Raw genomic sequence first — 15,795 nt, forward strand, 5'->3', positions numbered from 1 at the left:
ATTGAGGTGTTATGATCAGTTTGAGGTAACAAATGGCACATATATAGTTTGATGTAAATATGTCAAAGCGTTGCAGAGATACATCCCTCAGATGCAGTTTGGCATCTTTCCAGCAAATTCGTTGATGTACCAAATGAGAACCATTTCTTATATCAACACAAAATCCATAACTTTTTGCCAGCATGGTCTGAAGATGATCCGAGTCGAATTTATTGAAATTTGGACTGACGGTCTAGGAGGAGTTAGAAAAAGTAGGTTTTCAACATAAATCAAATTGGTGGACAGGAAGTTCAGTCAATTATGGCAAAATGTTCTCGGCATGATCCAAGGAATCTATTACAATAGGCTAATATTAAAAGTTATTAGCATTTAACTATTGACCACAAGGTGGTGCTGAACCCAAACTTTTTGAGTACCATCAGGGCATGGTGTCAAAGATGCTTAACGAGTTTTGTAACGATACGTCAATATGTTCGTAAATTATAACATTTTATGACAAAATTCAAAATGGCCGACGTCCAAAATGGCTGACATGGGAAAATTGGATATCGACTTGGCATGATGCATCGAATCTAAACAGACCATTTTTGTAATTTTTGGCCCAACCATTCAGAAGTTATAAGCAAAAATATGCCTTTTTCATATATCCTGACCACCAGGTGGCACAGTGCCAAAACACTGCAGGTAGTCTCAGGTTATGCTTGTTATAACACACACCAAGTTTGGTCTCAATATGGTCTCAAACTGTTGTGGAGATATTGCCTCATAGCATTTTTGCGTGCTTTTCGTAGAATTCTTTCGCATGTTATTCAAGAATGGTTGGACGAATCAACTTGAATTCCATAATGCATGGTCAGCATGGTCTGAAGATAATCTGGTTCAATTTCGCGACAATCGGTGCAGCGGCCTAGGACGAGTTTGAAAAAGTAGGTTTTACGAACAATAAAAAATAGCGAAAAACTAAACCTTGCAGTTTATGAATTTTAAAGTTTATTCGACTTGGCATGACCTAAAGATTCAGAGCAAGAATTCAACGAAAGCATATACCACGATCAACCAATTCTGAGCCCACAGCAGGTCTGTTTTTAAAGGTTCATAAGTTGTCACTAAAATATTTTTACTTATGGAGAGTTTTTACTTCCAGGACCTGAATGTAGCACACTATAGGAATGCTGGGAGATAAATATCTTTCTATCCATCTAGCTCTTGATTATACAGTTTCTTGGTGAAAGTTGTGATGTGCTTCAGTGGTTTCTTTGCTGTTGTTTATCCAAGGTTCTTATGTTCTTATGTTTCTTCTTTAAACCTGTTATCTGCACTTTTATAAGAGCTTTTCAAATTATTCCACAAACTGCTCTGAATGCTAATAGATAGAGAGTTTGTTGAATTTAAAGATATTCTGCCAACTCTTGTTTAACCTATCTGAAAGTTGCAATGACTAAATGGAGTAAACAGAGAATGAGCCAAATTAAAAAAGTGCATGATATTTAAAATATGCACATGCAGACAACACTGGGTGGATCAAATCATTAACAATAAAAAAGTGATTTCACGCTGTCATCTTATTTGTGTTTGTCTAAGCTGACAATGTCTGCTTATGGTCCTGCTGTATGTAATGCAGGTCCTTGATACAGAGATACACAAATTTCCCAAGGATTAAGAGGGGCATTGGAGCAGGCAGATCTTCTGCCATTGCTGGTTTGGGGCTTTATTTTGTTTACAGCACAACTGTAATGTGAAGGGACAGTACCATTAATTCACCTAAAGTACTCTCAACCCCTATGGCTACCAATGAAGACAAGGAACATATATACATACAGAGTCAACAGTAGACTGCTTTTCAGGAAAATAAAATGAGATACTGCAAAGCACACTCAAGCATGGTGTGATTGAAAGGCTGTGCTGAAGAATGCATAAAGAAATGGGTCCCCCAATTTTCAGCCAGCTTTACATTGATACAATGTTGGAAGTTATGTAAATTAACAATATATATTCTTTTTCATGTTACCTGCACCCAAATAACCCCATTTATTTTCAGCAAAATTCCAGCAGATGATGCAGAATGTGCCATTTTGCATCATTCAGCTGACTTCTGACAGCTCCAGATCTAATGATTCTACTATATAGACATTGAACATTTCTAAAGCCATATGATATCCCTTCCACCACAGTTTCCAAATCTCAGTTTTACTTGTGCACATTAAAACATGCTGCCTCAAACTGTGTCATGCTTGTTGTCAATGACACTTGTACTTGGACTGAATATGCAGAAAGAACTTTGACTCTAAAGTGACATCCCTGTTTCACAGCATGTTCAACACTGCAAAAAGAGAAGAGAGCACTATTATAATAAATTACTGTATCAACATAAATTTCAGTTTCAAGGTAGTCACATACTAACAATTAATTTTAAAGTAATACTATTTATATGTACTATATAGCAGGGCCTGAACAGGATGTAGGATTGTTTTGAACACACATTTAAACATATCCTATTTTTCATAGTGTGATTCTTGGTAAATTGTTGTAAAAAATAATTTTTAATTACTGTAATAATAGTATATACGGAACCCACAACAAATAAAAGTAAAAACATAGAACAATATATTGTCCCCTTTTTAATTCAGACGTGAAATTTATGAACTATAATTGCACTTTTGGTATACTTAACTGATATACTTAAAGTCTGCTAAAGTGGAACAACCTATTTTGTGCTTAATGCATTTTAATTGTGCGGACGTAGTGCTAAAGTACAACTAAAGATACAATTAAGTATATTTGATTGTGCTAAAGTAGAACTATTGCAAATATACTTCGGGTACACTTTACATATCATATCTAATAGTGATATTAAAACACATTTTAGGAATAATATTGTCCATTGTGCAATGAAGAAATATTCCAAATAAAGTTTAAATATAATTTTATATCAGTAAGTCTTAAAGGGATACTCCACCCCAAAATGAAAATTTTGTCATTAATCACTAAGCCCCATGTCGTTCAAAACCCGTAAAATTTCTGTTCGTCTTTGGAACACAATTTAAGATATTTTGGATGAAAACCTGGAGGCTGTCCCATAGACTGCCAAGTAAATAACAGTGTCAGGGTCCATAAAAGATATAAAAGTCATCTTCAAAATACTCCATCTGCCACAAGGACGACACAGAAGAGCATACACAGCATACGTTGATATGGAGAGACACAGAGGACACCGTTGACAAAGGAATTATTGAATAAAGTTGTTATTTTTGTTTTCTTCGCTTACAAAAAGTGTTCCCGTCACTTCATGTAACCCAGAGTGCACGTCTGATATTAGATGGAGTATTCTGAAGATGACTTTCATACCATTTATGGACCTTGACACTGCTATTTACTTGGCAGTCTATGGGACAGTTTCAAGCCTCCCAGTTTTCATCCAAAATATCTTAAATTGTGTTCCGAAGACAAACTGAGCTTTTACAGGTTTGGAATGACATGGGGGTAAGTGATTAATGACAAAATTTTCATTTTGGGGTGGAGTATCCCTTTAAGTGATATGTCAATAAATATGTTAATGGATTTGAAGTATACTTAGTATAAAGTAAATTTATTTAAAAGTCCCCAGTTTCCATTTCAGAAATCTGGTCATCTTCATAATTACTTAACTGGATCACTTAAAAATAATTACAAAAATACAAAATAATAATTACTTTATGCTGAGTTTATGTTAACAAATTATGTTTTGTGGCAAAAGAAGGAACAATGCAAAGAAGGAACAATTATATTTAAACAATCAAATGGAGTTAAATTTGAAAGTGTTTGCTCACAGAGACGATTTTCAACAATAAAAGTAACTGACTAGAGATAACCAGTAAAGTTCAAATTATCTATTCATTATTAATGTTTGTAATATATAAGCAATATCACACAAGTAGCAGTGCGATATGACTGTATATCAGCACGGCTGTGAATTGGCCATAGGCCGAGTGCAGTATGTAATCACAGTGTGCTGATATAAAGCATAATTGCACTGCTACTTGTGTGATATTGCGTATATACAACAGTTCAACTGCAGTTCAGACACCTGCATAGCCAGTATAGCATTGTTTTACATTTCATTGTTAGTGGCTCTTTTGTACAGTGGTGCATTCAATCATATAGTTCAAATTACTCAGTTTATCCTTTAACATTAAGAATACATATTTTCCCAAGCTAAAGCTTGTATTTTTAGAGATTAATTTGACTTGCCAGCAGTGAGCTCAAATACTGTACATGCATGCATTTATTTTTGACGAAAGATTGTACCAGCTAGCTATTTGATGTCTTATTAACAAGGTTCAGGAGGAGCACGTTCAGATAATCAATCAGTTCAGCACAGGGGAAGCTCATCTAGATAATTAAAGGCTTAGTTCACTGAAAAATGAAAATTAGGCCTTAAATTACTCAACCTCAAGGCATCCTAGGTGTATATGATTTTTTTTTTTCTTTCAGAAAAATCAAGTAGGAGCTATATTAAAAATTGTCTTTGATCTATCATGCTGTTTAATGGCACTCAGTGGGTATTGCAGTGCTTCAGTCCAAAAGAAGTTAAATAAAAAGCGCTCATCCATTAAAAAACAAAAAGTGTCTCACATGGCTCCGGGGGGTGAACAAAGGCCTCCTGTAGCGAATCGATGTGTTTTTGTAAGAAAAATATCCATATTCAAAATGTAATATTCACTTTAATCTAGCTTGCGCCAACAGTTGTACATGGAAGCAGCTCCGGGTGTATGACGTATGAGGTCGCAGTTACGCATGTTGTATTCTGAGTCTTGTGAAAACCAACATTTGTTAACAGGAGCAAAGGAAGCAAAGTTTCCTTACTTTTGCAAAGAAAAAAAGTTACCTCTTGGCTTATATCGAAAACCTCTGACATTCTTCTTTACAAATCCTCATTTTGTACTTCTAATTAATAATAATTATAATAATAATTCCTTACATTTATATAGCGCTTTTCAAAGCACTCAAAGCACTTTACATTGTCAAGGGGTGTCTCCTCATCCACCACCAGTGTGCAGCATCCACCTGGATGATGCGACGGCAGCCATAGTGCGCCAGAACGCCCACCACACACCAGCTTATTGGTGGAGAGGAGACAGAGTGATGAAGCCAATCAGTAGATATGGGGATTGTTAGGAGGCCATGATGGTCAGAGGCCAATGGGTGAATTTGGTCAGGATGCCGAGGTCACACCTCTCCTCTTCTCAAAGACATCCTGGGATTTTTAATGACCACAGAGAGTCAGGACCTCGGTTTAACATCTCATCCGAAGGACGGTGCTTGTTGACTGTATAGTGTCCCCATCACTACACTGGGGTGCTTGGACCCACACAGACCACAGGGTGAGCACCCCCTGCTGTCCTCACTAGCACCTTTTCCAGCAGCAACCTAGTTTTCTCAGGAGGTCTCCCATCCAGGTACTGACCAGGCTCAACCCTGCTTAGCTTCAGTGGGTAACCAGTCTTGGGCTACAGGGTAACACGGCTGCCAGCATTAGTGACTGTTGTTTTGTTTTGATCTTTGTTTTGCCCTGCGCTTCCACGTTTGTCACTTCTGAGTGGCGCATGCACAAAGCTGACCTCATACATCATCCGCCCGAAGCTGCTTCCGTGTACAACAGTGAGCACAACCTAGATTAAATTGATTATTACGTTTTAAATATGGCTATTTTTCTTACAAAAACACATCAGTTCGCTACAGGAGGCCTTTGTTTACCCATATATATGCCCACACGGGGCAAAAAGCGCACCAGCATGGGGTAAAATGCACACGGTATTAATACATATACTTCAGCCAAAATAATGTTGTTTTTATGTTTGTTAGTTTTATTTGATATAATGTCTATAATGTATATAATGTCTAATGTCTAAAGTTAATACTTGTTCAAAATAATCACTTTAGCAAAGATTGCACTATTTTTTGCTTATTATAAAAAATATATAAATATTATTTGTTCAATAAATATATTGTCATTAAAGGGGTCATATGATATGATTTTTTTTTTTCCTTTCTCTTTGGAGTTTTAAAAGCTCTTTGTGCATAAAGAAGATCTGTAAAGTTGCAAAGACTAAAGTTGCAAATCCAGAGATATTCTTGATAAAAGTTAAGTCAACCACGCCTACCTAAAACAGCTCATCTAAACATGCCCCCACACGTCTGCATCACAATGTGGGAAGATTTGCATAATGGCGCCCAAATGTTCACACAAAGAAAGAAGGCGAAACTTTTATTCTCGCTGTTGCTGCTGCCGCCATGTTGTGGAGACGCTGTGTTTTCCTTGTGAAAGAGAAACTACTTTGTTTGGTCTTCCAAAAGAGGACAAACTAGAAATCAGTGGTTAAGTTATATTTACAGCACTGTTCCAGAATAGGTCAACCCAAATATTCAGATGTGTGCAGTGCATTTAACGGTTTCGTGATCCTGGGATAGTAGACTACAATGCTGGCTGTTCTGACTGACAGTCTGTAAGTAAGTTTACATATTTAAAGGATTTGCCACTGACAATTCAAATGCAAGTTTTGAGCAGTGTAGAGAAGCACTTATTATTTGTCGTTTCTCCGATCACAAATGTAGACATGGTTTTATGTTTATGTGGCACGATGCAACGCAATGCGTAAAAAGATAGTACAAGTCAGCGGTTCTCAATTCCAGTCCCTGCGCCCCCCCCCTGCTCTGCACATTTTGTATGTTTCTCCACTCCCCCATCAGCTTTTAGGACACTCAAAAGGGATCACAGATGACAAATAAGAAACAACGTGGTAGGTGTAGATTTAAATGTATGCACATTTCCTACCTTATTTGTAAAATAAATTCATCTCCAGTCCTTCTATCACCTCAGGTTTATCGATTGTTATTTGAATGCAAGAAAAATATAGCTCAAGCTGGATTTCTAAGTAAAAACCACCAAATAAGGTTTACATGTAGTGACTTTATGATATGTAATCACACAAAGACTAAAAACAAATAAATTGTGTTATACAATAGCATGTTTGCAGGAGAACACACCAACTTGTATAGGATTCCCCAGTATCTACCAACAACAGAATAAGACAAATATTGAGAAAACAATAATTTGAGCAACATCTGATTAAACCACATTCTCCACCCATGCATACTGATTACCGTGTTACGCATTTATTACGACTGCACAGATGACTCTTTCTCATTTGATGAAGGCTGTAATGCATGTGTGTATCATCTATATAAGCCTGTATTCTACCTCACTGTGTCCAGGTTTGTGGACCTTGGATCTTGGATCTTGTGAGAATCACTGAAAAAGGATGAAAGTTCACTCCCTAGTGAATTACAACAAGTAAATCCACTAGTTATAATTCACCTGTAACAGCTTCTAGCCTTCGTCTGGTCTTCAAGGTCATACATCTGATCACAGTGAGAATACAAAAGAGTCTCTTGTCTTTAAGGTGTATTATCACAATAAGCCTCCCATTAAATTATGAAAGCAACTACATTTGCATTTCCTAATGGAAATGGGTTTAAGGTGTTTGTGTAAATAAAATGCTGTATGTGAGCTGCTTACTGGTTTCATGACCCTCAGCACGTTCTGTTGACTTCATGTCACTGTGCAGCATAACGCTAAAAATTTGCTCTGTTTATTTACCTAGAGTTTCAAGAGATTTATAGTGATTCTTATATGTGCTGGGACCAAATTATTTTGAAGCTGCTAATAATATTACAAGATGCACTAATGATGCTGTAAAAAAAAATAGCTCAAAGTGAGATGAACATAATTAATCATAATGGCTTATTAACTATATTAATCTTCAGGAATTACTTGTAGCAGTATAGCATTAATAGTACAATAATATGATTTGTTCATCCACAGGACGGACAGTGTTAATCGTTTATTGACTAAGTAAAATTATTTCTCTGGCCACAAAAAAAAAATTTACTACTAATACATTGCTCCCAGAGCATGTAACAAAACCGGAACGTTAAAGTGACCCCGTCCTGTGAGCAGCAAACACAGACAACCAAGTGTGAATACATATGGATATTTATTATACTACACTACAGGGGAACATGCAGCATCTGACTAGACACAAACATACACACATTAAACCTAGATGCCAATGCAAGGAAGGCATGGAGAGAGAGAGAGAGAGCGAGAGAGAGAGAGTGTGATGTAGAGAGAGAGAGAGAGAGAGAGTGCAATGTAGAGAGAGAGAGAGAGAGAGCGCAAAAGAGTAATAGCAGTGTTTACTCATAAACTAATCACAACCTGTTAAGAACCTTCAAAGAATCACATCACCTTAATTAAAAGGGGTCAAAGCCTAGAAGCGCAACTCGAGAGTTAACAAGAGGTTACTTGCATTGGTTCTGTAGGTGCTGAGTAAACTGTCCTGGTGCATGTATAATGTGTAGATTCCCATTGAAATCCTGTTAAGTGTGAAAGCTCCGAAGTTAAGCTGAAAACTGCCAGAAAATTGGACTCCCCCCGGAAGGGGAGTCGCGGGGTTTCCCAGGTGATGAGTGTCTCCAGGGAACCGCAAGTGAAGAGAAGCACACTTTTTGGGTGTGGGAGAGGTTTTATATACAGTACGAAATACAGTACAAGGGAGGAAGAAATACAGCATAACATGAGGGAAGGGAGGAGAAAAAAAAACAACCCCCAGACTATGCTCATCTGGGAGTACAGTGTGGGAACAGGAAAAACACCTCAGCAACAAAAGAACATAATCAATACAGCATGTAAAACACACGGAAATCCTCAGGGGAGGGGAGTGGGGGGTGGAGGTAACCCAGCACAGGCAAGCAGCCATCCGGTCCTTCAGCCATTCGGCGCTGGTCACATACCCGCTTGTCAGACTGGCGGTACAAAGCGGCGAAGGCGAGGGATGGGGGCTGGGTTGGGGTGAATGCATATCTGTATATATGTGCGTATCTGTGAGTGTATGTATGTAAAAGTTCTTGTATGTAGGCCTGGAGAGTCGCTACTCCTGGCATCAAATCTAGGTGCCTCAGTCCGCAGGATTGTTATAGTGATTGTCACAGCAAGTTGCCATGAAGACAGCCTTGATCAGGTCCCAGACAGAGTCAACAATCAGCAGGTGTCTGTGGAGTGGGGGGAGGAACGCAAGAGCGTCTCACTGCAGTGCTCTTCTGGGGGAGTTGTTGTTCCAACAGCGGCCTTGGCTGAGGCCAGTGCTGGTTGAGGGGAGCCAAAAGCAGATAAGATTGGGATTGTTTGGTCTTGGGGCGAGTAGCCGCATTCCAATTTACACGACTACTCTCTTAGTCCATTCTGGTCTCCGAATCGATCCATTTGCCTTTGCAAAGCCGTGAGATTCCCCCGTGATGTTATCCATATTGCGGTTAATAGTCTCAGTCTCAGTGCTGACCGCTCTGCCCACTGCTCCAATCACAACGGGCAGCCCTGTGAGGCTTTTGACAGCTGTTCCCATTTTCTGAATTCTTCGATAACCCAGGGCAAAGCCTAATCCAATCAGCAGAAGACCTGTTATCATGGTTCCGAATAGGTAGATATCTTCAATGTCCTCCATGGAAAGAGCCGCCAGACACACGAACCGCCACCTATCCCACGCATCCATTGTGTAGCCAGCTGCGAACGTTCCGGCAGGGCAGTCAGGTTCCCCTGAACCCAAGCTTCTCGTCGAGAAGATGGTGTCAATTGCGTTAAGAGACCAGTTGATGAAATCCATGATTTTTCAGTTTGGAGCGCAGTGCAGAGAGAGTCTCTCAAAGTATAAGACAATAGACGAGAAGAGACAAGCAAAGCAGGGAAGGTAAGGGGGAGGAGAGGGAGAGAAAATGCGACCACCTTCGTTGAGAGCCAAGGAAGAAATTTTGATACCAAGGATGAAACTTCTAGAAGATATTAAACCAGAGATACATTCATACACCGGAATATTAGCATTTAGAGCTTAACTAATACAAATAAACAGTGGTAACTAGACTAATGTAATAGGGAAACATACAGACAACACATGCATATACCAGATACAGTAGGTGGACAACCAGAATGGGTAATACCCCCGCCGCAGGGCCGCAGCGTTGACTGCAAGTCAGTCGAGTGTTAAAATCATTTGCGAAACTACTGCCAGGTGGCGCAAAGGGACGGTTTGCAAACTGACTGTAATTGTAAAATGTTGGTTTGTAAACGGAGATGAAAGGATGAAGTAAAACAACAGTAACATTATAATATAACATTGCAACATAATTAAAAACCATTAGAAAATTTACAGTGAGATGTTGTTAACTATTTACAAGTTTTGTGTCTGTGTTTATCCCCTTTTTGTTTCATTGCATCTGAAAATTGCTTCCTCCTCCAAATTGTGCATGCACTTTCACTTGCCATCTCACTCTACTGGCCTTTCCTAGTCTCCCCAGGGAAAGCATCGGGAGAAATGTTTAAGACACATTATCAATAGCGTACCCCAGGATCATCAGGCGTTTCGGTTCTTTAAACGCTAGACACCCTCCCCTGGGGCGACCCGCCCAGGGTGATCAGACCTCGGCGTGTGTCTCATAGTCAGTTGGCTAATACGACCTTCACCTAGGGGAGAGGCGTGGCCCGGACAGTTATATCCTCTCCTGGTCTGCGGATTTAATTATAATCTCTGGGGGAGTGTGGGTGTATGGGTGTGCGTGTGTGTGTGTATATGTGGGAGGGACTAGAGGATTTTTGGTCAATTGTTAGGACAGGTTCTGGTAAGTCATTTTGTGTTATAGATATCAGATTGAAATGGCAGAGGATATGGAGTTCCGGAGGCTGGTGAAGACCCTTAATAGATTTGTCAAGGCTTTTCACCACCACCGCATGGTCCGGGTGGCGGAAGAGCAAAAGCGGGGGACGAGGGGCCTAGAGAGGATAGCCAATAGCCTCTCAGAAGGCATGCACATGGCCCTCCCCTCCATGACCACCAGGTGGTTAATTTACGGAAATGACAAAAATTGGTTCCACACAGGGGTGGATATTTTGCATAATCATTACCAGGATGCCCTGGAGGGGGCCAGGGTGGAGTTGCAGGAGTCCTCAGGCAGGCACTGGAGGGAGGCGTGGCAGGTGGCGATGAGGTGGGCCTGCAAGGATATGAAAACAGTCACAGAATCCACCCTGGCCCTAGCAACTCTGGGTGGGGAACAGAGCGAGGATCAGGAGAGAGGGAGAAGGAGGGGTCACAGCAGAGGCACCACCAGGCTGGGTGGCCCAGATTGTCACCCGGGACCTGTAAGGTCAGGGTGAGAGAGGAAGAGGAAGGAGGGCTGGTGGTGACGGCAGTAGAGGAGCCTCAGAGGAGGAGGCGCAGGAAGAGGACCCCGGAAAGGAGGGAAGTACAGGGAGTGCGGGAACAGGAACGGAAGGAGAAGGAGGATGAAATTGAGTGGGAGGAGTTGCAGGAGGAGATGGATTGGTTTTGGACCCCAGAGCCGGGGCTGGTGAACCCAAGGGGTCAGGAGGAATTGGGCAAGGGAGGTCCTCTGGAGAAAGTCAAAGAGTCAGCGGCTTCTTCAAAGGGCTCGGAGGCCCCGAAAGAGCAGAGGGTAGTGAGGATGGGCCCCTGGGCTGGGGCTAAGAGTCTGCATAAGAAACACGACCACCAGGGCAGCAAGTATACTAATTGGAGTTTGGCCCCCAGCAGATCCATTGTGATCATGGGGGATTCCAACGTGGGGCGCTTTGTGCCCATAGATAATGTGGAGGTGGAGGTGCACTGTTACCCGGGAGGGAATTTGGCCCAGGCGTGTAACATAATCCAGCACAAGACTCCGGTGTTGGCTCGGGTGAAGAAGGTGGTCCTGGCGTTTGGCCTGAATAATAGGGATGACAGTAGTCTGGTCTCCATGAGGAGGGCCATTCAGCAGCTGCTGGAGGCGGCAACGGCAACATTCCTGCAGGCGCGGGTGTACATCCTGAAAATGAACTATAACAGGGGTTTGTTAAGAAGGCAGGTGGACAACCTGGAAATGTTGAACGATTGCATAGAGGAAGTGGGCCGGGGTATCCCGTTGTTGCCGAGGGAAAAGTTTAGGACCGAGGCGGACAAGCTGCACTGAAGGGTACAGATGGCGGTGGCCATGTTTGAGCACTGGATCAGTCACATCACTGCAGAATAAGATTTGGGGGACTCAGTTGGGGAAGGGTTGTTTTTTGGTTCTGTTTATATGGAGTATTTTCATTTGTATGCCTTGGGGTTTTTTTCCTCTTAAAAAGGGTTTGTCCAGAAAAGGTTTTTTTTTTTTTTTTGTAAAATCTTGATTGGAGAAATAAAAAAAAATAAAAAAAAAGAGCCAGACTTGAGAAAAGTAGAAATGTTGGCCCGGGAGAGATGATGTTCCAGGGATGACAGCAGAGAAGATTTTGTTGTTTGATCCCGGTTTCTGATGCTCCCTAGATTAAAAAGGAATTATATACCACCCAGTTTTTTTTTTTTTTTTGGGGGGGGGCAAAATAGTCCTAATTTAGTCGATACTCTATTGAAAACCCTCAGGGAATGCGGGGCAGAAAATAGTTTTGAAAAGGTTATACCTCAGTCCTAACCCTCATAGAATGACGGGCAGGAAATAGCCCTGATCCAACCCGCACTCTAACCCTAACCCTCATAGAATGAAAGACGGGAATTAGCCCTGAACCCACCCACACCCTAATCTTAACCCTCATAGGATGGAAGGCAGGAATTAGCCCTGAACCCACCCACACCCTAATCTTAACCCTCATAGGATGGAAGGGTCTCGATCATTGCCGTTTTTTTTTCGTTGGGCGGTGAGGGATGTGTGCTTAGCCATGGCTGATCGGTTCATCTGCCCAGGTGGTTGGGTGGTGGAGATGTTGGGTGTGTGTGTGTGTTTGGCGAGGTGTTCGGGTGTTCGGGAATGAGGGCATGAATGACAAAGAATAGACAAAATTTAACCATTTTTTGGGGGTATCACTAGGGGTGACTAGGACAAGGTTGGGGGTGCATGGAGGATACAGGGGACTGCAACGGCAGAAGTTACTGCATCTGGCGGTTGTCCTGGTAAGGATGAGTTCGGTTCGGTTCTAAGATGCATGAACTTTGAAGAGGGGTGGACTGGTAGAAGCTTGATGTGCAGAAATGTGCATCCGCCAGTCTCACGCTCTCGGCCTGAGGGGATTGAGCGGGAGGTTTAAATTTGGGGTTGGGCTTTTTTCAGGTGACCCGGATACCTTGCGGTGTTAACGAAGGGTCACTTGCACGGTGAGTATCCAGCCTACCTGGGTCCACTTGGACAGCACGCAGGGCAGGTGGCCTGGGGCTATAAGGCCTTGATTGGAGCCCAGTCTTCTATGGGGATGCACACACTTTGCCAACTACATTTGCTGCGCCAGGCATGGGGTGGGGGAATATAGAGGGGGATAGGGCTAGTGGAAGAGTCCAGTTCAGGATTTTTTTCGCCTGGGTTTGTAAAAAGGTGTACTCTGACAGCCGGGGGAGGTTGTAGTATAAAGCGGGGGATCGAGAGAGTTATCGGGATCCCAACAGTAGCATTGTGGATCCGGTGAAGGTCGTATTAGCCAACTTACTATGAGACACATGCCCAGGTCTGATCACCCTGGGCGGGTCGCCCCGGGGGAGGGTGTCTAGTGTTTAAAGAACCGAAACACCTGTTGATCCTGGGGTACGCTATTGATAATGTGTCTTAAACATTTCTCCCGTTGCTTTCCCTGGGGAGACTAGGAAAGGCCAACGGGGCCCAAGAGTGAGATGGTAGGTCAACCAAACAGGCGCTGACAACCTTAGGGCTTGGGTTTAGGTTATTACGAGGAGCGGCGGTGGTGAGATTGTTCGGTCTTGGCACATATGGGTTTCTGACCAGATAAACGGAGGGTGCCTCCCAGTGGGGAGACACATATATCTTAGGCAGGGGAATTAATAATCCGGGATTAATAATCCGAAGTTCTGTAAAGAAGGAATGGAAGATACAGGCTAGGGTCAGCTTAGGCTCTTTGTCGGGAAATTCATGGGTTAGGGTTGGGGGATTCGTTCTCTGGGGTGGGGATTCATGCTCTGAATTGTTGGGGGGCCCACAAGCCTGTTTGGGCGCCAAATTCTCCCGGAAGGGGAGCCGGTATATGCAGACGAGCATCGGCCAGTGCCTTGCCTCAGCTCCCTATTCCAAACATCTGAGGGACGTGCGCCCCATTGGAGGAAGCTGTTGTAATTCTTACACAAAAAAAAAAACATTTCGCTAGAGCCATCGGACGTGATATACCGGAAAACCACAGGGAAGTGGGTGGGGGCCCCCTATTCCTATTCTGGTCTCACCGGGTAGGGGGTGTGATGCCGGGCTGAGATTACTCAGTCTGGGCCTTTGGGCTCGGGCTGGGTTCGCCGGTTTGGAGCAGGCTTGTTCAGGGGCCTTGCACCTTCTGCACCCAGGGAGCTTGTGCTATTTATGATATGGGGGAAGGTGTGATGCCGGGCCGGGATTACTCGGTCTGGGCCTTCGGGCTCGGGCTGGGTTCACCGGTTCGGAGCTGGCTTGTTCAGGGGTCTTGCACCTTCTGTGTCCAAGGTTTTCGTGGTGTGGAGGTGATTAGGAGATTGGGGGAAGGTGGGATCCCAACAGTAGCATTGTGGATCCGGTGAAGGTCATATTAGCCAACTGACTATGAGACACACGCCGAGGTCTGATCACCCTGGGCGGGTCGCCCTGGGGGAGGGTGTCTAGTGTTTAAAGAACCGAAACACCTGATGATCCTGGGGTACCCTATTGATAATGTGTCTTAAACATTTCTCCCGATGCTTTCTCTGGGGAGACTAGGAAAGGCCAATGGGGCCCAAGTTGAGTGAGATGGTAGGTCAACTAAACAGGCGCTGACAACCTTAGGGCTTGGGTTTAGGTTATTACGAGGAGCAGCGGTGGTGAGATTGTTCGGTCTTGGCACATATGGGTTTCTGACCAGATAAACGGAGGGCGCCTCCCAGTGGGGAGACACATATATTTTTTTTCAAGGATTTCCGAGTATTCATCGGTCCCGGGGATTAATAAACAGGGGCATGTGCCAGGTTAGTCTCATGGGCTCCAGCCGTCGTCTGGTCTGCGAGATGGGATCTGAGTGGGCTGGAGGTGGGGAGAGCATCTGGAGGCAGGGGAATTGATAATCCGGGAGGCCAAAGTTCTGTAAAGAAGGAATGGAAGATACAGGCTAGGGTCAGCTTAGGCTCTTTGTCGGGAAATTCATGCGCCTTGTCGGGGTTTCATTCTCTCAGTTGGGGAGTTCGTTCTCTAGGGTGGGGATTCATGCTCTGAATTGTTGGGGGGGCCACAAGCCTGCTTGGGTGCCAAATTCTACCGGAGGGGGAGCCGGTATATGCAGACGAGCGTCGGCCAGTGCCTTGCCTCAGCTCCTTATTCCAAACCTCTGAGGGACATGCGCCCCATTGGGGGGGAGCTGTTGTAATTCTTACACAAAGAAAAACTGAAATACCACATGGTCCTAAATATTCAGACCCTTTGCTCAGTATTTAGTAGAAGCACCCTTTTTATCTAACACAGCCATGAGTCTTTTTGGGAAAGATGAAACAAGTTTTTCACACCTGGATTTGGGGATCCTCTGCCAATTCATCCTTGCAAAACCTCTCCAGTTCTGTCAGGTTGGATGGTAAACATTGGTGGACAGCCATTTTCAGGTCTCTCCAGAGATGCTCAATTGGGTTTCAGTCAGGGCTCTGGCTGGGCCATTCAAGATGAGTCACGGAGTTGTTGTGAAGCCACTCCTTCATTATTTTAGCTGTGTGCTTAGGGTTATTGTCTTGTTGGAAGGTGAACCTTCGG

This window comes from Cyprinus carpio, unplaced genomic scaffold (assembly GCF_018340385.1).
Source record: "Cyprinus carpio isolate SPL01 unplaced genomic scaffold, ASM1834038v1 S000006746, whole genome shotgun sequence".
NCBI lineage: Eukaryota > Metazoa > Chordata > Actinopteri > Cypriniformes > Cyprinidae > Cyprinus > Cyprinus carpio.